The sequence below is a fragment of the Mustela lutreola genome, chromosome 8 (genome assembly GCF_030435805.1).
Source record: "Mustela lutreola isolate mMusLut2 chromosome 8, mMusLut2.pri, whole genome shotgun sequence".
Lineage (NCBI taxonomy): Eukaryota > Metazoa > Chordata > Mammalia > Carnivora > Mustelidae > Mustela > Mustela lutreola.
Window position 1 is genome coordinate 115100877 of NC_081297.1, and position 26107 is coordinate 115126983.

The following is a 26107-nucleotide window of genomic DNA, read 5'->3' on the forward strand; positions in this document are numbered from 1 at the left end:
AGAGTTTCAGGGACTCCCCTGGAACCACCTTATCCAATAACATATAGCTGAGAATGGCAAAGGGTCGTTCACAATATTTTCTTTAGGGGTTACTGCTGTATAGAAAGGGAAATGGGTCAGAGTCACAAGTGATAGTTGCCCATTGGATTAGGGGGGAACTATCAAAGAAACTGAAAATAAAACACCAAATTAGTTGAGTGGGGGTGGTAGGAAAAGAACATGCCAATAAATGTGAAATTTTCATTGCAAGAGGTGTGGGTATCAAAGGCAGTTGCTGCAGGACCTAAAGTACAAAAACAAATAAATATCCACTGTGAAAGTACTAGAAGAAAACATGGAAGGACTTTTATTTTTCTAATTTTAAAGTGAGCAAGGTCTTTCTAGTTAACATACAAAACCCAGAAGCCATAAAGGAGAAGCTAGATAAATTTGACTACATGAAACCTTAAAATTCTACATGTTTATAACAACATAGTTTTATTAAAAATAAGACAAATAACAAACAGGTAACGTATTGCAACTCATGCGATGTACAAAGAAAATATCCTTAATGTTTAAAGAGCTCTGACAAAAGAAAAGATAAACCCAGTTAGAAACTGAGCATAAGTTATTAATAGGAAAACATGGCTTAAAAACACACAAAAAGGGGCACCTGGGTGGCTCAGTGGGTTAAAGCCTCTGCCTTCGGCTCAGGTCATGATCCCGGGGTCTTGCGATCGACCCCTGCATCGGGCTCTGCTCAGCAGGAAGCCTGCTTCCCCCCACCGTCTGCCTGCTCTCTGCCTACTTGTGATCTCTCTCTGTCAAATAAATAAATATAAATCTTAAAAAAAAAAACATGAAAAGATGTTTAGCTTCAGTTATAATTAAAGAAATATAAATCAAAAGAAGCAGACCTCCTTTTTCACATATTAGATTACCACAGACCAGAAAAGCTGTGAGGGAACAAAACTTCTCTTGCATTTTCGATGGGAAGTTAAACTGGCATAATCTTTTTCCAGGACAATTGGCAGTATCACTCAAAATGAAAACATACTACCTCATGGCTATGCAGTTTGACTTTGAGGATTGTATCTGTCAACGCCCTTCAGTCAAAGAGTACCAGGAAGGCAGCTACAGTTGAATTTGGTGTATATATTACTTATCCCAGCAAGATAAGATACATACCACAGAGAACTGTGAGGTGCCTGGGTAGGAGAGGCTCATTTCTAACACCCTATAATGGGCCTTGGGCTTTGATTGGATGATCTGGAGAGAGTTCAAGGAACTGGGGCTTGGGTCTGGATTGGGTGCCGTCACAAAGTCAGGACCATCTATGATTGAGTCTCTCAATTAGTCTTTCTTAGAGGGAGGGTCAGACTAGAAAGAGGCTAAAGCTGTAATTTGTAGTTTAAAAAAAACCAAAGATCAGGCAGTCTTATTAAGTGGAAGAGGAGATGTTTGGTATTTTGTATGTTTGTAGAGTGAACTTGTTTTGTCTGTGCTGGGACAAAATTATGAAGTGGTCTTGTTTTGGCAAATGTTATCAGGGTCTCAGAATGACTGTATGAGGTCGGTATTCTATGATACTGTGTATGTCCAGCCAGAGAATGATGTGGTCTAGCTTTGAGTGCCAGGCTAGCTTCAGGCATCCCTGGAACCGGTCTCTAAGTGACGTCAGGGACTGCCTGTTGCTTTCTCACATCCTAAACATATACTTCCAGTTATGCAAAAAGATTTATGTACAAAGATATTCAATATAGTAATATCAATAGCAAAATATTCTAAATACTCACCAGTGGCAGAAAGGCTATGTAAATGATGATTACAGTTGTACAATGGATTACTATGCAGCTATGAAAAATGATGTAGACATGTGCTGACAGAGTTCCAAAAATTGTTAGGTGGGGGCACCCAGCTGGCTCAGTCCGAAGAGCAGGTGACTCTTGATCTTGGGGTCATGAGTTTGAGTCCTGCATTGGGAGTAGATATTGCTTCAATAAACAAAGAAGTAAATAAATAAATACTTTAAAAATGTATTGTTAAGTGATAAGAGTGAAATTGAGATAAAACTGAGTGAAAAGAGATAAAATTGTGTCTGTTCTCATTTGTGCTGAAAGTCATTAGTGCTTCTTTCCTTTTTCCTATTGGAGTTCTACTCCTGGTACTTTTCACATGTTTCTGGATTTGGTACTGGTAGGGAATCACACCTGATCACTACCCAGTGTGATGAAGCCTGGATCTTCTAGCACCGTCACATACACTGTGGTCCAGCACCTCACACTGGGAATGGGGGTCTGTCCATTTCCCCTTACAGTTTCAGCCGCTAGCCTCAAATATTCCTGAGGAGTTTACCAGTGAGGACCTGCTGGCCGTTGGGATATTCTTCAGCTCTGGGGCCATCAGAACCTTCTTTGCTTTTCCCCTGCCTCTCTTTCATGTTGTTGCTGACACCATGGGTTTCTTCTTGGTAGTGACGGTGGTTGGTCTTCACCTGCTCTATTTTAGAGTTTGAAGTTGATCCAGTTTTAGGTTGGTGGAAGGTGTTGTCCATGTGTTTAGGTTTTGCTATCCTAGTTCTTGTACCTTATTATGTGAGATTTGCGGAAGGTAAAAAACTCTGCCAACACCTTTCCAGGGTCTTTCACATCTGAATGTTTGAAAATCTTAATTTTATGCTTTTATATATCTTTTCTCTTTCTTATGTATATACTTAATCGTATACAGTTGTATACATTCATATTACATGTATGTGGCTGTGTGTGTATCAGCTTAGTCCTGTGACATGTTGAGTAGAAAAAAACAGTGTAAATTCATGACATCCGTTCCAACTTTGTCACTATTATAAGTGACCCAAACTTCATTACAACCCTCTAAGATCCACATTTTGGTCTCTAATCTACATGCACTTAGGTGGATACATGAAGACTCCCTGAAATGTAGGTGATTCTAAATTTTAGAGCAGAAAAATCAGTAAGGACTTGAAACGTTTATTTGTTGCTACTAATTCTATAGATGAGGAAATTGAACTCCAAAGGGTATTGCTAGACACAAGCTTACTTTCAAAAATGTCAACAAAAGTGCTAAAATAAAGGGAGACAAATTATAGGGACCATTATGCATCGAATTTTTGCGTTTTGATCATTAAAACAAATTATACAACTACTATGATAATTATAATAAACTAAACAGATTGAATCTAAGAAAATCTTAAAGTTAAATTCTTAAAAAACAAGAAAAATTTATATAATTATATAAATATATAATTATCAAAGGGTATTCAAGTATTAAAGTACACAAGAAAAGTGAGTATATTAGAATATGCTTAATATTTGATTGATCAGAATATATAAGGAATTGTTAATATATAAATATAAGGAATTGTTAGTATGCAAAATATTTTAATATCTATCTGTAAAATTTAGGTACGTACTTTATTTGATCAGCCCAAAGTACATAAGAAAGCCAAGTTATCCCAGAAAAAGTAGATCAGTAGAAAGAAAGGGAAGACCTGATCCGCACATATAGTTAATCAGATTCAAAGGGTGTCCACAGCTAATTTGCTTCATTGGCCACACACAATAATCAAGTCAAAGGAGGGTTCAACAGAGTGTTCTAAAATGATAAATTAGCCAAATGTACAAAAGAGTAAAGCGACTATGCAGACACAATCCCTCATCTCCTAGGAGCTGACAACTCTTGATGGTCCAACTAATTATAATAAAATACTAATAAGAAATATATAAGATTTTAATAGTACTAACAAACATACTAATGCATCAACATGGCAGAGCAATGGACAGGATTAAGGTTAAAGAGTTCCTTACCTCTTAGAAAGCTACCAAGTCTCAAAACATTAAAACTTTTATAAATAAAAAAATTAAAAGTCTCAAGTTTTAATAATTAGAATTTTACTATTAAAAGGAATTTACTATTGGTTAAGCAGCCTAGAAATTACCTTAGACTGCTCAACCAGGGCCATGTTTCAACCAAGAATTAAACTCCTTATAACCTATATCCTCAACCTGGTTAGTCTGGAATGATTCTATTTTCTTAAAGATCTGGTAAGATTATTAGAACCCCATGAAGAAGGTTTAATGGAAACCTAGTAAGACAAGAAAAGAAATAATAAAAATAAGGATAAAGATAACATAAGATACTTTTATTCTTGGTTTTTTTTTTTTTTTTTTTTTTTATTTTTTATAAACATATATTTTTTATATACATATATTTTTATCCCCAGGTCTGTGAATCACCAGGTTTACACACTTCACAGCACTCACCAAATCACATACCCTCCCCAATGTCCATAATCCCACCCCCTTCTCCCCAACCCCCTCCCCCCGGCAACCCTCAGTTTGTTTTGTGAGATTAAGAGTCACTTATGGTTTGTCTCCCTCCCAATCCCATCTTGTTTCATTTATTCTTCTACCCACTTAAGCCTCCATGTTGCATCACCACTTCCTCATATCAGGGAGATCATATGATAGTTGTCTTTCTCTGCTTGACTTATTTCGCTAAGCATGATACGCTCTAGTTCCATCCATGTTGTTGCAAATGGCAAGATTTCATTTCTTTTGATGGCTGCATAGTATTCCATTGTGTATATATACCACATCTTCTTGATCCATTCATCTGTTGATGGACATCTAGGTTCTTTCCATAGTTTGGCTATTGTGGACATTGCTGCTATAAACATTTGGGTGCATGTGTCCCTTTGGATCACTACATTTGTATCTTTAGGGTAAATACCCAATAGTGCAATTGCTGGGTCATAGGGCAGTTCTATTTTCAACATTTTGAGGAACCTCCATGCTGTTTTCCAGAGTGGCTGCACCAGCTTGCATTCCCACCAACAGTGTAGGAGGGTTCCCCTTTCTCCGCATCCTCGCCAGCATCTGTCATTTCCTGACTTGTTGATTTTAGCCATTCTGACTGGTGTGAGGTGATATCTCATTGTGGTTTTGATTTGTATTTCCCTGATGCCAAGTGATATGGAGCACTTTTTCATGTGTCTGTTGGCCATTTATTCTTGGTTTTAAGTTAAGTGTATTCACCAATTTTATAATCATTGTACTCATGTTTTGCCCATTGTTAAAGGTGTTTAAAACATTGAAAGTAACCTAGAATATAAAGTATTTCAAAGTATATTTAGGTAAACAATATATAAAAATTTGGAGAAATTTACTTTGCTAAATCATAAATTTTTGTTTCATTAATCTCTGTGATATTTAAAGGAATTTGAAAAAGTGATATGTAATAAAGTCCTGAGATTAATAAATTATTTATTCATAAAGTCAAATATTAGTGACTATTATTTTCCCACACTAAAGCTCGTTATACAATAAAAATTCTTAATAAAATTCTAGTCAGGAGAAAGCAGAATTTTAAAAAGTAAACAAGTAAATAAGCAAGAAGATTTCAGGAAATTTGAGAGAAGTTAGGCAGAGTGTGAGGCTGTAGAGACATGGAGAAACAGTCACTTGGATTGAGTTTATGGGAGGACTTGCTGAAGCTGTGGCATTTGGGGTGAGATCTAATGATAAGAAAACCCAGATCTTGTAAAGATCTGAAGGTACAGCACTCCAGGCAAAAAAACGGCAAGAATAAGTGTCCTATAGCATATGTGCTTTGCTGTATCCAAGACTTTCTCTGCATGGCTGAAAAATGCCAGACAAGTGTTAAAAATGGTAGGTGAAGGGGCACCTGCACCTCAGTGTTTACAGCAGCGATGTCCACAACAGCCAAACTATGAGAAGAGCCCAGATGTCCATTGACAGGCAAATGGATAAAGAAGATGGGGGGGTGTGCATGCATGCAATGGAATACTACACAGCCATCAAAAATGAAATCTTGGCATTGGCAATGACATGAATGGAACTAGAGGGTATTATGCTAAGAGAAAAAAGTCAATCAGAGAAAGACAATTATCATATGATCTCACTGATATGTGGAATTTAAGAAACAAGGCAGAGGATCATAAGGGAAGAGAGGAAAAAAAATGAAACAAGGCAAAACCAGAGAGGGAGAGAAATCATAAGACTCTTAATCTCAGGAAACAAACTGAGGGTTGCTGAAGTGGAGAGGGGTAGGAGGGATGGGGTGGCTGGGTGATGGACATTGGGGAGGGTATGTGCTATTGTGTGTGTGAATTGTGTAACAATGAATTATTTATTCATAAAGTCAAATATTAGTGACTATTACTTTCCCACAATTCATGGTGTGAATTGTGTAAGACTGATGAGTCACAGACCTGTACCCTTGAATCAAATACTACATTCTATGTTTAAAAAAAAAAAAAAGGGATGGTAGGAGAAAAGACAAGATCATGTAAGGCATTGTAAGCCTCAGGAAGAGGTGGGGGCTTTATTCCCAGCCAAGTGAGGAGTCATTGGAAGGTTGGACGGAAAGGAGTCAGGAAGCAGTTAACTCGCTAGCCCCTGTTCCTATTTGAAGAACAGCTTCCTGGAGAGCAAGAGTGGAAGAGAGTCATCTCCTTACCTGGACCCTAGTTCTAATACTCCCTTTCCCCATGAAGGGAAATCATTTCTCTCTTCTTTATACCAGCAACACTGTGAACCACTGTTTTATGGCATTTTAGGAAGCTGTTATGTTTCATCTCCCCTCAAAAAACTTAGGATGGAAGATCCTGTGGAGTAGGGTGTCTCTCTGGTACGTCTTTGCCTCTGTAACAGAGAGTAACTCAGTGCCCAGTAAAAATGAATACTTTATGAGGACGAAGAGTAAGAGTTTATTTTTCTGGGTGGTGATAGGTAGAATCAATTCACCCACCGTCCACAAAAGTGGTGAAAGAAATAAAAAATGAATGACTGCTCGTGTCGACATTAACAAAGTGTAAAGATGCTGGGAATAAAGGTCATCTCAATTTTTTATTCAGGATATAAAGTTTATCTGTTCTGGATAAAATAGGGAAAGTAGAACTGTTCAAAAAATTTAAGGGTTTAATTACTCTGGGTGGGAAGAATAAGGTTGAAAATGTTGCTGTCAGTGTGACTGACAATGAAGTTCCTTAGCAAAAGAAATGTAGAAAAGAAGCAAATAGCTTCCTTATTGGTTATTAGTGAAAATGAAATTAAGCACTTTGTGAACAGTATTGAAGAGACAGAATGTCATCCAGGAGACAGGAATGAACCATGGAAAGGAAAGTGAGGAGGCAGGACAGTTTTCTCCTTATTTTTATCCTAGGGCTCAGGAGATGCATTCTTGCCAATTGTCTGTGGTCTTGGGGGACTGACGGTCAAGTTGTCTCCCAGCTCAGACCTGAGTGTGTGACGAAAAGCTAGACAAATCAGACTCACTCTCGGGGGCTTTGAATCCTGAATCTGCTAATTCTAGGACAGGAGAACCCATGGAGCTGAGTCATGGCCACAGGGGCAAGCGGACAATCCTGTCCGTTAAATCAGCTATGGGAATCCTTCATTCTGGCTCCTAATGAGCCTCGGTCTTTCCTGGGGTTGGTTTTTCACTTTTCCTTCCATTTTTGCATTGTCCCATGTTGGACACACTTATTTATTTTGTTAGTATATATTTTTCATCTTTTTGCTTAACACAACAGAGCCTGTTTCTTTTGCTTTCAACCAAAAGACTGTAATTCCTACTCTGCTTCTAGGAATACTAACATGTCAGGACATGAGATCAGAAATTAACAAAACAGTTAAAAGGAAAGGAAATGGCAGAACTGAAGTTTTAGAAACAAGACTGAGGCAGACTTTCAGATTAAGGATGTACACCTCCTCATCCATGTACTGATTTAATGCATTTTTATTAAATGTCTATCCTGGGTCAGGCAGGAGTGAGATACCAGCCAGGGAGCATCCAAATGAATGGGAGTAAAGAAATCCCACAACACATGACAGTGACCTAATAGGTGAGCTGCACAGCTGGAAGCAGAGAAAGTGGGACCCAAGAGAAAGGACTAATAGACCGATAGAAAGCCGTCAGACAAGATCTGCGAGAAAAAGGAGCTGTTTCATCCCTGGATCTATCTCATTCTTCCTCTTGAGCCAGGTTCTTTCATTTTTCCTTTGGTTCTGGAAATTGTGCAAGTTATCTCTGAATATAGGGCACAGCTGAGTCCATGGGGAGTGCTAAGAACAGAAGGCACAGTGAGATGACTATACTGTCTTTCCACACTCATCTTGGGCCTTGGAGCTCTACTGCAGGGGGGAAGTGGTCTGGGGGCTAATAATGGAATTCTTGACCTGACTTTGTATTTAGGAGCCCTGAGCCAGATAGTCAATCTGGGTGGGCCTCATTTTCCTCCTCTGCATGAGGAAGAAACAACACCCGCTCTGTTTGCCTCCTGAGTTGTGAAAAACGTGTAAGAAAATGGATGCGATAGCTTAGTAAATTGAGAAAAAAGATCAAGAGAAAAATGTTACTTTCCCTTTGGCATCGTTCTCAGCCTTTGTTATGAACAGCCATTTCTCAGCCATGGCAGAGAGAGAAGTTAAAAACGAAAAAACAAAACAAAACAAAAACAGCTAAGGAAAAGGAGATTGTAACTCTGTGGTCAGCTTCAAAGGTCAGCCTTCGGGTTCTGCAGCTCCAAGAAATAAGGACAGAGGCTCCAAGAAGAGTTTTGACAAAAATTAAAGTGCAGGAAAGGTATGCTGAGACATTACCAGAGTATTTGTTCAGAAAATATACATATTTCCATTGAAAATCATCTCTTTGAGAGTGGGAACATATCCCTTATTTCTGAACCCATGCATCTAGCATCTGTCACAAATAAATACATGCTGAATAAATGCATGAATGAAAATGACTCTTGCCAGGACGCCTGGGTGGCTCAGTCAGTTGAATGTCAGACTCTTGCTTTTGGCTCAGATCATGATCTCAGGGTTTGTGAGATGAAGCCCTGCGTTTTCAGGCTCCGCACTCAGCGGGGAGTCTGCCAGAGATGCTCTCCCTGGGTCTTCCTCTCCCAATCCTCCTCAAAATAAATAAACAAATCTTTAAAAAAGAAGAAGAAAAAGAAAAGAATATTACTCCGGCCTTGGTTCCAAATGCATCTACTTGCCCAGTGTGGTACTTATAGTTTCTAAAATTGTGACATCAGTTATGTTGTTCAGAATGACAAACTAATTACAGAGTTTATCTACTGTCTCTCTAATGTCTTCTCATTTTACATTGCTGAAGAAAAATTCCAGAAATGTAGAATGAAAATGGGAACAAACCCGTAGCAATAGAGCCAAGGTACCAATACTTTATTAGGAAGTTCAAGTCCGTGAAAGCAAGAATGAGGGAAAGAGGGAAGCAAAGTAAGAAAGGAGGAGTATTATATCAATGAAAGTGGTGCATTTCCAAGATGGCCAAAGTTTTCTAACTGAAGCAGCTTGTTTCTTGGCTTCAGAGAGATCTTCAGAGGGGCCCTATGAACTACTGTGTCCCAGAACAGACAAAGAGCCAGGGAAGTAAAGGGAGAATTATTTTGCTAGCCTCTTCCTGTTTGAGCCCTATCCCAGGCCTCTGGTTCAAGTTCGTCCCACCTCACAGCACCTCTAGATTGTGTTACCCTTCTCTTGGGGCGTGTTCTAGACCCTCTTCAGGTCCAGTAAAGCCACTTGGTCAGCATGTGGTTGGATTCTTTTGCCAGGTGGCACCTGGAATATCTTGCTGGACTAAAAGCACAGAAGTGAGCCAAGACTACTAAGGTCTAGTCAAAAGATCCTAGGAGCCAGCTTAAGAAGGTCTCACTGGAGTAAAAGGGAAAAATTTAGCGGCAAAAAGAATACTGACTGCACAGTCACAAAACAGATCAAATATGTAAAAATCCCTGAATTTTTCATGATACTAAAAAAAAAAAAAAAAAAAGGCAAACTCATTTGTTTGCTAGAGCACCACTCTATTGTTTTGAAAACTGGTAAGTAAAGGAAATACATTAAGCACGTATCTTGCTTTTCCTATACAAACTCTATTTCAAGGTAACAAATAGCGAATATGGAAAAATTCTTTATAGTAGAACAGATAATTCAAAGATATAAGAAAACTAAGAAAGTCAATATTTTGCAATCCTTAGTGAAATAGAAAGCTGGTCCAAGATGATCAGTGGTTGCTAAAACCATTAGGTAGCAGTTGATGGGGAACTTTTTTTTTTTTAAGATTTTATTTATTTATTTAACAGACAGAGATCACAAGTAGGCAGAGAGGCAGACAGAGAGAGAGGAGGAAGCAGGCTCCCTGCTGAGCAGAGAGCCCAATGCGGGGCTCGATCCCAAGACTCTGGGATCATGACCTGAGCCGAAGGCAGAGGCTTTAACCCACTGAGCCACCCAGATGCCCCGATGGGGAACTTTATAATAAGTAAATGGGACTGATGTTCCTAGCAACTGATGAACCTTCCCATCACGCAAAGTGGAGTAACCAGACCTGATGCCTCTTACTCTACTGTGATGCTACAGGAAGTGCACAGGTCTATGCAGGCAATATTATCACAAAAGGAAAAGGAAATTATTGCAAGAGAAATGACTGCAACAGTAATTAAGCTTCTAGTTCTAACTACCAGTTTTTATGGAAAGCATTTAAAGAATCACCCATTATGATATGACACACCCCATCGAGCTAGTCTATCTTTCTGTTTTTCTTTTGTTCCTATGAGGAAAAACCATTAGTTTGAATTACCAAGGAAGCTAAATAATTATTATTCTTTTTTTTAATTAATTTTTTATTTTTTATAAACATATATTTTTATCCCCAGGGGTACAGGTCTGTGAATCACCAGGTTTATACACTTCACAGCACTCACCAAAGCACATACCCTCCCCAATGTCCATAATACCACCCCCTTCTCCCAAACCCCCTCCCCCCAGCAACCCTCAGTTTGTTTTGTGAGATTAAGAGTCACTTATGGTTTGTCTCCCTCCCAATCCCATCTTGTTTCATTGATTCTTCTCCTACCCACTTAAGCCCCCATGTTGCATCACCACTTCCTCATATCAGGGAGATCATATGATAGTTGTCTTTCTCTGCTTGACTTATTTCGCTAAGCATGATACGCTCTAGTTCCATCCATGTTGTCGCAAATGGCAAGATTTCATTTCTTTTGATGGCTGCATAGTATTCCATTGTGTATATATACCACATCTTCTTGATCCATTCATCTGTTGATGAGCATCTAGGTTCTTTCCATAGTTTGGCTATTGTGGACATTGCTGCTATAAACATTCGGGTGCATGTGCCCCTTTGGATCACTACGTTTGTATCTTTAGGGTAAATACCCAATAGTGCAATTGCTGGGTCATAGGGCAGTTCTATTTTCAACATTTTGAGGAACCTCCATGTTGTTTTCCAGAGAGGTTGCACCAGCTTGCATTCCCACCAACAGTGTAGGAGGGTTCCCCTTTCTCCGCATCCTCGCCAGCATCTGTCATTTCCTGACTTGTTGATTTTAGCCATTCTGACTGGTGTGAGGTGATATCTCATTGTGGTTTTGATTTGTATTTCCCTGATGCCGAGTGATATAGAGCACTTTTTCATGTGTCTATTGGCCATCTGGATGTCTTCTTCGCAGAAATGTCTGTTCATGTCCTCTGCCCATTTCTTGATTGGATTATTTGTTCTTTGGGTGTTGAGTTTGATAAGCTCTTTATAGATTTTGGATACTAGCCCTTTATCTGATATGTCGTTTGCAAATATCTTCTCCCATTCTGTCAGTTGTCTTTTGGTTTTGTTAACTGTTTCCTTTGCTGTGCAAAAGCTTTTGATCTTGATGAAATCCCAATAGTTCATTTTTTCCCTTGCTTCCCTTGCCTTTTGCGTTGTTCCTAGGAAGATGTTGCTGCGGCTGAGGTCGAAGAGGTTGCTGCCTGTGTTCTCCTCAAGGATTTTGATGGATTCCTTTCGCACATTGAGGTCCTTCATCCATTTTGAGTCTATTTTTATGTGTGGTGTAAGGAAATGGTCCAATTTCATTTTTCTGCATGTGGCTGTCCAATTTTCCCAGCACCATTTATTGAAGAGGCTGTCTTTTTTCCATTGGACATTCTTTCCTGCTTTGTCGAAGATTAGTTGACCGTAGAGTTGAGGGTCTATTTCTGGGCTCTCTATTCTATTCCATTGATCTATGTGTCTGTTTTTGTGCCAGTACCATGCTGTCTTGATGATGACAGCTTTGTAATAGAGCTTGAAGTCCGGAATTGTGATGCCACCAACGTTGGCTTTCTTTTTCAATATCCCTTTGGCGATTCGAGGTCTTTTCTGGTTCCATATAAATAATTATTATTCTTAAAGATTACAAATACATTGTCATTAAATTCCCGAGTGATCTCAAGAAGGATCTCTGACCTTCATTCATGTACTTTTTCAGTCAAGATTTATTAACCACCTACTGTAGGTCTAGAACTGCAGAAAGTGCTATTGATTCAGAAATACACATTAGAGAGGCACCTGGGTGGCTCAGTGGGTTAAAGCCTCTGACTTCGGCTCAGGTCATGATCCCAGGGTTCTGGGATCGAGAACCCATATCGGGCTCTCTGCTCAGCGGGGAGCCTGCTTCCCTTCCTCTTTCTCTGCCTGCCTCTCTGCCTACTTGTGATCTCTGTCTGTAAATAAATAAATAAATAAATACACATTGGAGTCTGTCTCCTGGATTTGGCCTCAGTTTCCCCAAAATCCAGTTTCCCCAAAATAAATTAACTGTGCAGAGGTATTGGAAAGGGAGTAGTGGAAAGAGCTCTGACCTAGTTATTAAATATCTGATAGCTGGTTAAGTAGATATTAGACATGATCCAAGACTATGTTAATGAGAATGGTAAGACTTTTAATTTTGGAAATTAAAATGTTTATTTTTTACATTGCATCACAAAACATGCTTTATTCTCAATTTGTTCATGGTTTTTTGATTTGAAAGTTTATATATAGAATTGTTAGAATCAAAAGATAAATTAAAAAAACCTTTAACATTTGAGTATGAACTTTTAAAAACTGGTTTAGCCCTATCCCAGGCCTCTTAAGTGTATTTCACTTAGAGATAAGTTAAAAACAAAGACTATTGTGGATAAATAATTTTGGTCCAAAAATCAACCAGAAGAGAATAGATACTGTGTGTCATTGGTCACAAGTGGATTTCTAAGAGAGTCAGCTGATTTTTAAAATTTTGAAAAGAAGAAGAATGGAACCTCTGGAATTTCATCCTCATGTGGCAGAATCCTACAATGAACCCCCTCAGTGGCTGCTTTTTCTATGTCAGGCAAAGATTGTACGTAAGTTTGTCATGTAATCAGAACAATACATCACTTTTTTAGAGGGACTTTCATTGCATCATTCTGTTCAGTAAGCATTTTTTAATCATCTTAACTGGGAAGAAAGCTCAAGAGAATTGATAGTCTTTGAAATAATTTTGAAAAAGTACCCTTCATATTTTATAGAATACATTTTCAACAAATTAAGTAGAGTTATGAGAGTTTGAGAAAATAGGTCCTCTGAACTTCCTGGGTCAATGAGAGTTTAACTTGTTTTCAAAAAGAATCTTTCTGTTTTATTGGCCGACTATGGGAAGCTTGAAAGGCTACTTCTGCACTTAAATTTACATCAAATTTCCACTTTCAGAGGAAGAAACCAATTTAGGCATTTGAGTTTGGTAAAAATGGTTCTTCAGCTTGCATTGAGAATAGTGACAAGAGGCTAGATTGAGGAGAAGACAACTAGAACACCAAGAAATGGACTTCCTGGAGATAGCCTGAGCAGCTGTATGGGAGCAGCTGTATGTATCTTCCTGGAGATCCCTGAGCAGCTATATGTATGGGAGACTCTTTTAAGGGAAACTTCTGAACAAGGGATGTGACCATGGTAATACAGTGGGTGATTTTGAGATTATCTACCTAACATCCCTGTTCTGGGAATTTGTTCTGATCTCAGTCCACCTCCTGGGTCTTCACAGGAGCTATTGCAACAGTACTATCTTTAAGTGACTTGTTTTTAAATGGTGAAATCTTCTGTATCTATGTTTCTTCCCACATGTATAAAAGCACAGAGATAACTGACCAGCAGAGAGAAAAGAATAATGAAACAAAGGCATAAAATGATAAGAGGAAAGACATGGGAAATAGAAAGACTCCCAAATATTGGTATGCTGGAAGATGTTTAACAACCTGTTCTCATTAAAAAAAAAAAAAAAAAAAGTTTTTTTAAAGGATTGATTATAACATTTGCCAATTACCATGGTGTAAATTCTCCTACTACAGCTGATTTCAGACTATTATTGGGATGTCACTGAATGTGAGTTCAAAAGTGATTCCTAGCAGCACACCATTATATAGTATTTCCAACACAGAGATACAATTAATGTATATAATTTCAAAAGCATAGATAATAATAAAATACTAAATAGATAATATTAAAACCAATTATGGCCAAATAATCAGGAAATGATGAGACTTGATTAATTATGCTTTACAATGAGCTTTCAAAACACTTGAATTTAATAATTGATCCTGGTGAGCTGGGAGGGCTGGTTCTGAGTGGTCCTCATGGTATAAACATGCCTTGTTTCGGTTGCTTCTAAACCAATAATCCCATTCTTGTCCTTATGCCTTGAGGTATCTCAGTGCCTTTAGAGTAAGTCTCACTCTCTCTCTGTTATACATAAGCTGACTCATGTTGGATTTTGGCCACCTGTGACATAGATAAATGTTTCACTAGGGGTTGGCTGTCACTACCATTTTCAAGATAGTAGAAAAAGAAATATAAAAGAAGCCTTAAATAATATCTCCTTTTTACTCATTTCTTGTATGAAGTATTGAAATTAACACTCTGCGACAAACTAACTTGAGTGGTTTTTTTCCCCTCCTAATTGCTCATACCAATTATTCTTCCACCATCCAGGCAGCTACAAGAGCTTTGCTTATGAAGAATTTTTGCTTATGGCCCCTCAGGGCCAGTGAGAATATAACCAAGAAGAAGGCATTGCTCATCCTCAAGGTTCAAATTAGGTTTTTTTTAAAAGTCTGTGGTATAAGCTATAGTCTTGAAAGCAAGTGTTTTTCTTATAGAAGCTAGGCTTTTTTTTTGAATAATAAAAGATTTTGATGATTTCCAAAGACTAAGATCCTTGGAGTTCTCAAGCACAGTGTTTATGGATAAATCAGAGGATGAGGAGGGAAATACGACAACGTAAGAATAATTTTCTATGTCAAAAAGATAGAAAAGTGAGACTAATGGGTAATAAGGGAAAGTCATTAAGGAAATGGCTAGACTTTAGACTGTGGATCCCTGAAGGGTGCTCAAGGATTCCACATTGCTGGAACTGGGGGGTAGTGTATAGTAGCACAATGAAAACTGTGATAGAAGCCCAACATTATTTGAGAGTCTCCCAGAATATAAAAGACTGCAAGTTTTCACAAGGTACTCCTGCAAGTTTCCAACATGGTCCCTGATCAATAAAGCAGAATGACTAAAGTGGGGTGTCCCAGGGCCCGGGTCTGAGAGCAGTGACATAGATTTCCCCAGCCCCAAGGAGAAGAGAGGAAATGCTGAGGCCAGTGGACTATAAGAAATCTAATAGTGGGGGAAAGGAAGCACGATTTACATTCATAATCACCACAGGCTATGGCAGTAGTAGGACCTTTGGCAGTGAAACAACAAAGACCCAATTGCCTATTCCCAGACTCAATGAATTACCCCCAGTAAAGGCCAGGGACAACAGAAGAGGGTAGTTGGATCAGATGTTCCCACTTGCCAATATTGGCATCGGTTAGGAACACAACTGTGCCTCTACAGAGGACAGGAGAAAGAGAGGGGATGAGAAACAAAATCTGAATTAACTAAGTAACCTCAAGGTGACTACATTTCATGGTGGAAGTGACTGAGTTCTCCTAAATTGATAAGATTTTATTATTTACTTTAGCAGACACAGGCCTGATGAACACAGATGCATTGTGTTTTTTATAAACATTAAATGTTACCTTTTTCACACCTGAGATATTTTTCAAAATAACTTCTATAAGTATATCCCACTAGAAATTTCAGGTTCAGGTTAGGATTAGGAACTGAGATCATAGAAATTGAGATTTAGAGCCTAAATATTCCTTGTCCCATTTTCTAGCCTGAAGTCTGCTTAGAAAAAAAAGTAGAATCTGAGAATCACCGAAGGACAACCTTAGTTTGTCTTTGGGATTTACTAATGATTGTAGGGTTATATTCTTTTCATATAAATATATAGGACCCATAAATCCTTGTTGAGGCAACAGTTTTTGCTACCTAATTTCAATATTTGCATTAGCATTTAAAGATTGGAATAGGTCCAAAGTAAAATTTAGCATTTGTCTTTATAAATATTTTTGTCCAAGTCCAAGGTAAGTGTAGTATCATACATACAACAAATAATAGACATTTTTAAGAGAAAGGAATAACAGAAAAAAGAATTGCCTGTGAATTATGAAATTCATCCTCAAGAGAGTCTGATCCAGATTCTGATTCTGGTCTAGGATGAGTCTGAGGAATGTTCTTATCAACAAGTAGCTGTCTCAGATAGTAGTGTTGCAAAGAGAAAACTCTATTAATCTAAGCATAAAAATGTTCTTAGACACATTTGAGATCATTTGTAGAATTCCACAATAAGTCAAAGGATCAGGCTTTGCAAAGGAGAGTTATTAGGAAGCTTAGTTGATCTCAATAACAGTAATTAGTAAAAAGTTTCTCTGGGGTACTCCTTTAAAAAAAATGAATTACACTCTTATTCAGTCTTTTCTCAATTTTCTGAAGATTCAAACTCCAAGGAAAGAGCATTTGATAGGCCAAGTTTGGGTCTTTTGTCCTCCGGTTGGCCGGAGAAAGCCAAGAAACTTGAAGAGTTCCACTAAAAGGGAAAGGTAGATCCCCAGAATAAAAGTAGGGGATATTACTAGAAGAATGAGGACTTGATGATAGGAAGGCAAAACCACAGCTGTCCATCACAGTACCCAGGTAACTCAGATGTGGTAATGAAAACCATATGTCTAGAAAAATTGCCATTGGCTGGTCCATGTGCAGTGATATGTACAGTTAATTGATCACAGCCAGTTATAGAAAGATTGCCATTGAAGATTCTGTAATGACATCTGTAATGACATCCCAGGGCTGCCATAACAAATGACCCCAAACTGAGTTGCTTAAAAGAGTGGAAAACTACTCTCTCACAGTTCCAGAGGCTAAAAGCCTGAGATCAAGGTGTAGGCTGCTGAGCTGTACTTCTTCTAAAGGCTCTAGATAGAATCCTTCCTTGCCTCTAAGACCAGCTTCTAGTAGCTCTAGGCATTCCTTGGCTTGGGGTTGCATACCTCAATTTCTGGTTCCATCTTCACATGGCCTTCTCCCCTGTGTCTTGGTACATCTCTATTTCAAATTTCTTACTGCTTTTCCCTTATTGGGGTATTTATTATTGGATCTAGGTAGGAAAAACCCAATTCTGGAAATGATCTTATCTCAAAATACTTAATTACACTAAAAGGTGTCTTTTTCTAAATAAGGTCACATTCACAGATTCCAGGGATTACAACATGAACTTATCTTTTGTTGGGGTGTGGGGGGTACCATTCAACACACTATCATATCCTTAAAGACTTTTCAAGCTATCCAATGGATTCTAAGGTTTATACAACACATAACACACAACTAAAAAGGTAAATTGTGATAAGTACCAAATAACATTTAAAAAGGAAAAAGAAAAAAATTTCTGGGGCCAAGGTGAAGGGGTAAGCATAATTTTTCAGAAAATGAGAGAAGACCTATGGGAAAGTGGCATCTCCAGTAGGTATGCATTCTAGGCAAGAAAAAAAAAAAAAAACTTGAGCAAAGCTTTGGAAGCTAAAAAGAAGAAAATATGATCAACCATTAGGTTAGTGTAGACTTTAAATTGAAAGCAATGTAAACATTGAATAATTTGATCAGAAAATAAATTTTCTAGAGGATATTGAGTACTTAACACAGTCTCCAGGAAAACAGAACCAGACTCAGAAGCCAGGACTAACATCATACACAGAACTGATCTTATGAAGAAATTATGCCTCCCTTACTCGCTACCCTGCAATTGGGCACAGGTTGCTATATGTTATACCACTGCTATGTTACACCAGACACTGCACTCTGGACTCCTGCCCCATTCCTCTCTTGTGCTCTCAAAGGAAAAGTATTGTTGGCAAGGATTGGCAGAATTCAGTGATGGTGCCCTCTGATATTCCACCCTGATTTCCAGGTTTATGTATATGATGAGATACCATGACCACGATTATGTTAGATTATATGGCACAAGGGATTATATAGAGGTACTTAAGTTTACTAATCAGTTGATCACAGAGATTGTGTAGGTGGGTCTAATTTAATCAATGAGCTTTTTTTTTTTTTAAAGAGTTTTTTTTTTTCTAGCTGGTAGTAGAAGGGGAAGTCAGAGATATTTGAAGGACAAGAAGGATTTGCTGTGCTGTTCCTGGCTTTAAAGATGAAGGAGTCCATGTAAAGGGACAGGAGAGTAGTCTCCAGGAGCTGGGAGTAACCTCTAGCTAACAGCTAGGGGAAAGATGGGGACCTCAGTCCTACTACTGCAAGGACCTGAACTCTGCCAATGATCTGAATGAGACTGGGAGCACATTCTTCTCCAGAACCTCCATAGAAGAGCCCAGCTTGGGCCACACCTTGGTTTTGACCTGTGAGACCCTGAGTAGGAGAACCCAGATAGGTAGGTCTACTCTGACTTCTGACTTACAGAACTGTGAACTAACAAATGGCTAACAGTTTAAGCCTAAGTTGGTAGCAATTTGTTATAGCAACAGTAGTTAATGAATATAGCCAGCTTCAAGGATGTTTTGTTAGATTTTGGAACTGAGCTCAGAGCTCATGTCTCAGCACTTTCTTTTGTGGGAGTCTCTCTCTTCTATAGACAGATTGTGCGTGGGATTCTACCTGCTGCGATTAAGGCCAGGTGCCCTCTCTCTGCTATCACTTTGGAGCTCTTGCTTTAGTACCTTCTGAGTGAGTCTCCCCCACATGCCTGACAGCATATGAGTGGAACCATAGCTTACTCCTTCCTAAAAAGTCCTGAGAGGAACTACCCAGGCCTTGAAGACACTAGGCATGGAGCACATCCTCTCGCTCTTTTTGTTTCCTGAGAGATGGACTGTGCAAAGATGTGAGTCTTCTTTTTCTCCATGCAAATTATGAACTTTTTAGGAAGACATAGAGAAAATATCCCCTTTTTTTCAAGGGTCATATTAAGAGTATTTAATACTCTCTATACTAATATAAATTAAAATACAGATCAGTATTTAAAATCAAGCTCCTTATTATCTAAATACACAATATGTTATACAATACTAAATAAGAATAACCTATAATGCAAATCTTTGATCAAATTATTCTTTTTATTTAAGACTTTATTTATTTGACAGAGAGATCACAAGGAGGAAGAGAGGCAGACAGAAGGAGAAGGAGAAGCAGGCTCCCCACTGAGCAAAGAGCTTGATGCAGGACTCAGTCCAAGGACCCTGAGATCATGACCTGAGCCAAAGGCAGACACTTAACTGACTGAGTGACCCAGGGGTCCCTGAACAAATAATTTTTTTAAATTTTCTAAATTATTTTCTAAATTATTTCTAAATTATTTTCTAAATTATTTCTAACTATTTCTAAATCATTTATTGATTTTTATAAGTTGTTGATTTTATGAATTTTTGATATAATCTTTTGTTTGACAAATTTTTTTTTAAGATTTTATTTATTTATTTGTGAGAGAGAGAGAGTGAGAGTGAGCACAGGCAGACAGAGTGGAAGGCAGAGTCAGAGGGAGAAGCAGGCTCCCTGCGGAGCAAGGAGCCCGATGTGGGACTTGATCCCAGGACGCTGGGATCATGACCTGAGCCGAAGGCAGCTGCTTAACCAACTGAGCCACCCAGGCGTCCCTGTTTGACAAATTTTAAACAACTAAGTAACACACTTATCAAAGTCATGATCTCAAACCCCATTAATCTCTTTGATATCCCACTGAAATTTATAGTCACTGGTGATATGTAATGTAATAAGCAGAGAATATCTCTTAATGTCTATTATTTTGTTTATGGTGCTACTCTCTCAGATTATACCTTTTCATTAATTAATAGTAAACTTTAAAAAAATTAAACATTTTTAATACTGCGAAAAAATGTTAAGCAATCTGTATAGTAATATATAAATTTATATGTAAATTTACATATAAACTAATATAAAAATATGTTCCCTTTATTATCTAAATTCTTCCAAAATTTTTATATATTCAATATTTTTATTACTGACTGACTCACAAGATCATTTCTTGAAATATTTATTTAATAGGCTTAACTTCATATTTTTCCTCACTTCAGTGAACAAAGCTTTACAAAACATTTTAGACAATTTTCAAGATTCAATAAAGTGGAAATCTTTTTCTTCAGTTAGCAAAACAACAATTGTATTTTCATATAGCTAACAGGATAATAATCTCTATTGAGATGACACTTCTATTTTAAATGATACAATTTTTTACACTGCTATAATGTCATGTGCTTCACTTTCACAATTTCCCTTAATTTTGTATTTCAGTCATCCTCATCATTTGTTTATTGCCATCAGCTTTTGTAACTGAGACAAGTTTTTTCTTATACAGCTAAAGACTCTATTCACTCTCTGGTTAGACCCTTATTTATTAAAACGAAATCTCTACGGGCACCCGGGTAGCTCAGTTGGTTAAGCATGGGACTCTGGTTTCAGCTCAGGTCATACACTGCCTATTAAAGTCCAAATATTCTTTCAGTTTTTATTATGTTACTCTAAGATGTTCTGACATATTAATTCTCTTCAGAATTCATTTGATATATGAGAGTAAATAAATGTATACTGAGAAAATATTTAAAGTGATTTATATACCCAGGGATAATTAAGTGAGTGACTAATAAATATAGTGCTATATTAAAATATGTGGAAGTTTTTCTATAATTTAGTCTGGAACACTCAACTTTCTCCTATAGCATTCATCTAGCATCATCTGTGCAAAGCTCAATGAGTTTTTCACATAATATTCCTCACTGAAACTTTTTCTCAAGTAATAAAATAAGATTTTATTTTGGCTATTCTTCTTTTTGGTCTACAAGATCAAAAAAAGTACTAAAATGTATTTTAAACCATAAACTTCAGCTTTTAAGTAAATTATTAAAACATTTTAATGTAAAACAGTAGGTGCTTTATTAATAATTAAATTTTTGACACCTTGATATTTCAGTTATCTGAGAAGTGTTCTCTAGATTACAATTTTATGTTCATTTTGATATTATTCTTTTCTTTAAGTTCTATTAAATAGTATATATATTGGGGGGTGCCTGGGTGGCTCAGTGGGTTAAGCCCCTGCCTTTAACTCAGGTCATGATCTTAAGTTGCTGGGATCAAGCCCCACACTGGGCTTCCTGCTCAGCGAGGAGCCTACTCCCCCGGAACCACCTACCTCTCTGCCTAATTGTGATCTCTCCCTCCCTGTCAGATAAGTAAATAAAATCTTTAAAAATAAATAAATAAATAAATAAATAGTATATATATTTGAAAATGCTTGATTGTTTTTCAACCATCCAGCAAATGTGCTAAAAATTCTTACTGCACTTTCTAAGATTTTTTAATTTGCTTTATTGACACAGATAAAAATTCCTTGCTGCAATTTGTTTTACAATTTTCCAAACATGTTATTGTATGAAACAGTTCTTTTCCATGTTGCCCTTATTGCTAACTGCAAACTTTCTTTATTAGAATCATGAACTTTAACAAAACATGACTGTGATTCTTTTTTTTTTTAATTTTTTATTTTTTATAAACATATATTTTTATCCCCAGGGGTACAGGTCTGTGAATCACCAGGTTTATACACTTCACAGCACTCACCAAAGCATGAGTGTGATTCTTAAGAAATATATTGTGGAACACTTTTAATTGGAATAATGCAAACTTGGGGACCATCTGCATCAACATTTATGTCACTAACAAAAACCAAGATCCAGGGCCGCCTGGGTGGCTCAGTGGGTTAAAGCCTCTGCCTTCGGCTTGGGTCATGATCCCAGGGTCCTGGGATCGAGCCCCACATTGGGCTCTTGGCTCAACAGGGAGCCTGCTTCCCTTCCTCTCTCTCTCTGTCTGCCTCTCTGCCTACTTGTGATCTCTGTCAAATAAATAAGTAAAATCTTAAAAAAAAAAAAAAAACCAAGATCAAGTTTTTGGTTTTTTTTTTTTTTAGTCAGATACACATATTATTCATTTGTTTATAATACTTCTTATATGGCATTACTCATTCCAGATTGTTTTGATTATTAAAGTTTCAGGCTATGGTTTAATGTTAATATAATTTCTTCTGGATTACTTTATAGATTAAGAAGATTCAGGTTTACAAATTCTGAAATTCACATTAAGAAATTTATCTGAACTTTGGAGTCCCTTAAATTTAGGAGTTGACTTTAAATATTTTATCATAAATTCTGAAGTGGCCAGTGTATACTTGGCCCTTTGATGTTCTGAAATTTGTCAGAACAGTAAATTAATTCAGTAACTCTAAGGCCATTCTCTACTCCATAGTGTGTTCCAAATTTTGTCAAACTATGCTTTTTAATCAACTAATCAAGGTTCTACAAGGAGATAAAGAGACAGCATAAAACAAAATTACTAACAACATAAAATTGACCAGAATTTCAATATAAATCTTGCCTATTGTGAATTTCCTGAGGAAAGAGTATGTTTCAAAATTAATCCCACTACAAGTTTTAGTAAAAACATAAATTCAGAAATCAAATTGTCTTGCCCTTGTGGGGTAAACTTTCAAAGAAATGAAAATACAAAATCCATAAGTTAAAGTCTAAAGGAGTTAAATTTTTTGTTTTGTTTTGTTTAAAGATTTTAATTATTTATTTGAGAGAGAGAACATGAGAAGCAGGAGGGTCAGAGGGAAAAGCAGACTCCTTACTGAGCAGGAAACCCTATAAGGGACTTAGTCCTGGGACTCCAGGATTGTGACCTGAGCCAAAGGCTGACACTTAACTGACTGAGCCACCTAGGTGCCCTAAAGGAGTTAAAATTTAAAAACAAATGTACTTGTCCTTATGAATTAAAATTCAAATAAATTAAAATCCAGAAATCATCCTTCCTAACTTCTTTTTCTACTCAGTCTTAGTAAGCTTTCATGGTGATAGGTTAAGCAGCCCAAGTTAATGCATTCTCCTACTAAAAATGACAAAGCTCCTTCAGGACCTCAGAAGAGGCATCCAAAAAGTTAATAAGACAGCAAATGATCCAGCACTTCTTGATCCCCCAAATTTATGAAATAAGTTTTGAAATTATGAAACAATATTCAGGTTTGATGCCATTCCCCAAACCCAGTGTTAAGTGTTTTCAAAGACCATAGCAGAAACGCAATCATTCATGAGGAAAGGAGAGATGGGGAACCCCTTGTGAATTTCAGCATCACATGGGTACTCCTCAGTCTGTGGTCAGCAGTCCAGGGTCTACACCTAGGGTCCTTACACATAGTGGGAAGAAATTTCTTATCAAGAAATTAATTCTGGCACTCAAATATACCCACAACTGACGGGAAGATCCACCTAGGCATACGGTTTTCTCTCTCAGACGGTGACATTTTTTACATCACTGTCTTTCACAAAGTTTAGGAATTTTTGTGGTAGTAGCCCTAGTTATCAGGTATTACATTGAGGTATCTTTTCTGCATATTTAGTACTTCTTAATTTCCATGGGCTTATTGATCCTCATATGTCTGGCCCTCTAATACGAAATGCGTATAAGCTATACCGATTCACATAGACTCCACTGTATGTTGTATTCCAGTATTTTCTATCATGCTACAGCAGCCTTTGAAATGCCTTTTGCTGTGGAATATCTTAAGTCAAAGAAACCTGCCTCCTGGGAAGATTTCCCCTTTATTTCCACATTTGTCTCAGCAGAAAAGTCATCCTTGATAGATTCAAACACTGAAGCTTCTTTTGAGGCTTCTTTAGTATGTACCTCCAGAGGTCTAGGCTAGGCTAATCTTTAGGCTCTGTGCTCCAAAGACATGGAAATTTCTCACATTTTTCATGTGCTGGACACGAATAGCATTTCTCTTATTATTATATCTCTTTCTGCCTCCACCATCTCTCAATTCTTTTCATAAAGTTATGAAACTTATTCTGCTTTTTAAATGGATCCTTTCCTTCTCTAACCAGTATAAAATTAGTACCATTTACAGAATCTCAAGGTCTTGTTTTCTTTCACTTTTACTTTGCTTTTCGGACAGACATTTATTTGTCTAACAATTTTTCATAATAAGAAATAGGAAATGAGTGAGCTCTGGACTTGCCAGAGCAACTATTTTTCAAATAAATCTTGGCTACCTCCATGTCTATGAACTGGATATTCTCACTCGGGAGGAATTCTCCCATCAGACCAACATCTGTCCGAGGCCTGAACTTGATCTATTATTTGCCAGCTCAGCTCTCCTTGAATAACTTCGTTGCACCTTCTCTTGGAATCTCAGTTACATATATTTCTTAATCAGGGACCCCCCAGGATACAGACAATAGCTGTTGCTTCCCCACATACAGTAACAGCTTCATTTCACTTTGATTCTCTGTAATGCTTTGAATATTTTATGATACTACTCTGGTCTTCCCTTTGCAGACCAGCCCAATTTATTTTAAGGACTTTGAATAGCTGGCACATGCTTTAGGGGGTACTTTCCAGATAACTCTGCCTATGGATGTTAGTTGTGGCTTTGACAAAGTTTCCTTCTATGTTGTCTTTTCCTGAATCTCTATCCCTCTGGGGAAATTTATTCCAGGAAGCTTTCTGAGAACTTGTCTCTCTTTCTCTGCTAGATTCTTTAAGAGCCCAGCACAGTGTTCAGTCAAATAGTGAGTAACATTATCAGCCCCATTTCTAAAACACATTTCAAGTACAGTTGGCAGATCTACCTCCTGTGCTTTTTATCTTCCAGCCTCCTGGCCTTTGTGAACTCACTTTTCCATTCCTATCACTGTAGTCTCCCACTAAAATTTCAACTTCCTCCTAAGGAAGGCAGAATTCTCCCTCTAGCTTAAGTCTTTATTCTTACCCTGCTGCTCTTCTTCTGATACTAAGACTGAAGGTTATATTTCAAACTGCTCTGGTTTCTCCTAGATTTCTCAAATAAAACTTAATTCCTGGGGTGCCTGGGTGGCTCAGTGGGTTAAAGCCTCTGCCTTTGGCTCGAGTCATGATCCCAGGATCCTGGGATCAAGCCCCACATCAGGCTCTCTGCTAAGCAGGGAGCCTGCTTTCTGCCACCCCCGCCCCCCGCCTGATTCTCTGCCTACTTGTGATCCCTATCTGTCAAATAAATAAATAAAATCTTAAAAAAAAACAAAAAAAAAACCAAAAAACTTAATTCCTAGAAACAAAGCATTCCAGGCACAAGCCTCCTTGTTGCTTTGGTTATTTTAATGAGTTCTGTACTTTTAATAGGGAAAAATTGTACTCTTAAGATGGCTGACCAAACCAGCAAGGAAATTCCAGTCCCTGTCTCAAAGCCCTTCCGGATTCTTCTTTCCTACCCCATTTCCCATGCGTTCACGTGCCAAAAGTACCAAGTATGTGGAAGTAGAAGGGTATAAATCCCCCTCCCTGCTTGTGCTTAGGGCTCAGACCTTTGGAGAACAACCTCGTATGAGTGTGCTGGTGTTAAATAAACCTCCGATCCTAAAGTCTCCGAGTGCCCCTTGGCTCTTCCACCAGTATTCAGCCCAGTTTCCACAACACTTTAACACAAGAAGATGACACATCTCTTTCTCAGAGAACCCGCTGTTCCCTTTTACTTATTCATTTAATATGGACATAGAGTACCCCTCCCTAACACTTAGTATCTCCAAAATCTAAGGCATAGTCAGAAAAAAGAATCATCACATCCAAAACCAGCCTGGCACCACCATCTATAAGCAAATGGCTTGGAAGGCAGCTATGCTCACCACTATACCACCAACGCTATAAGCAAATGGCTTGAATGCTAGGAATTGGCCCATCAACCTGGGGGCCAAAATTAGGTTTGTCAGGTTTAAAGTTTAATATTACCTTCTGGACCCATTTTTAAGAAAAAGAACATGAAATTTCTAATACAAAGCTAGGTTAAAAA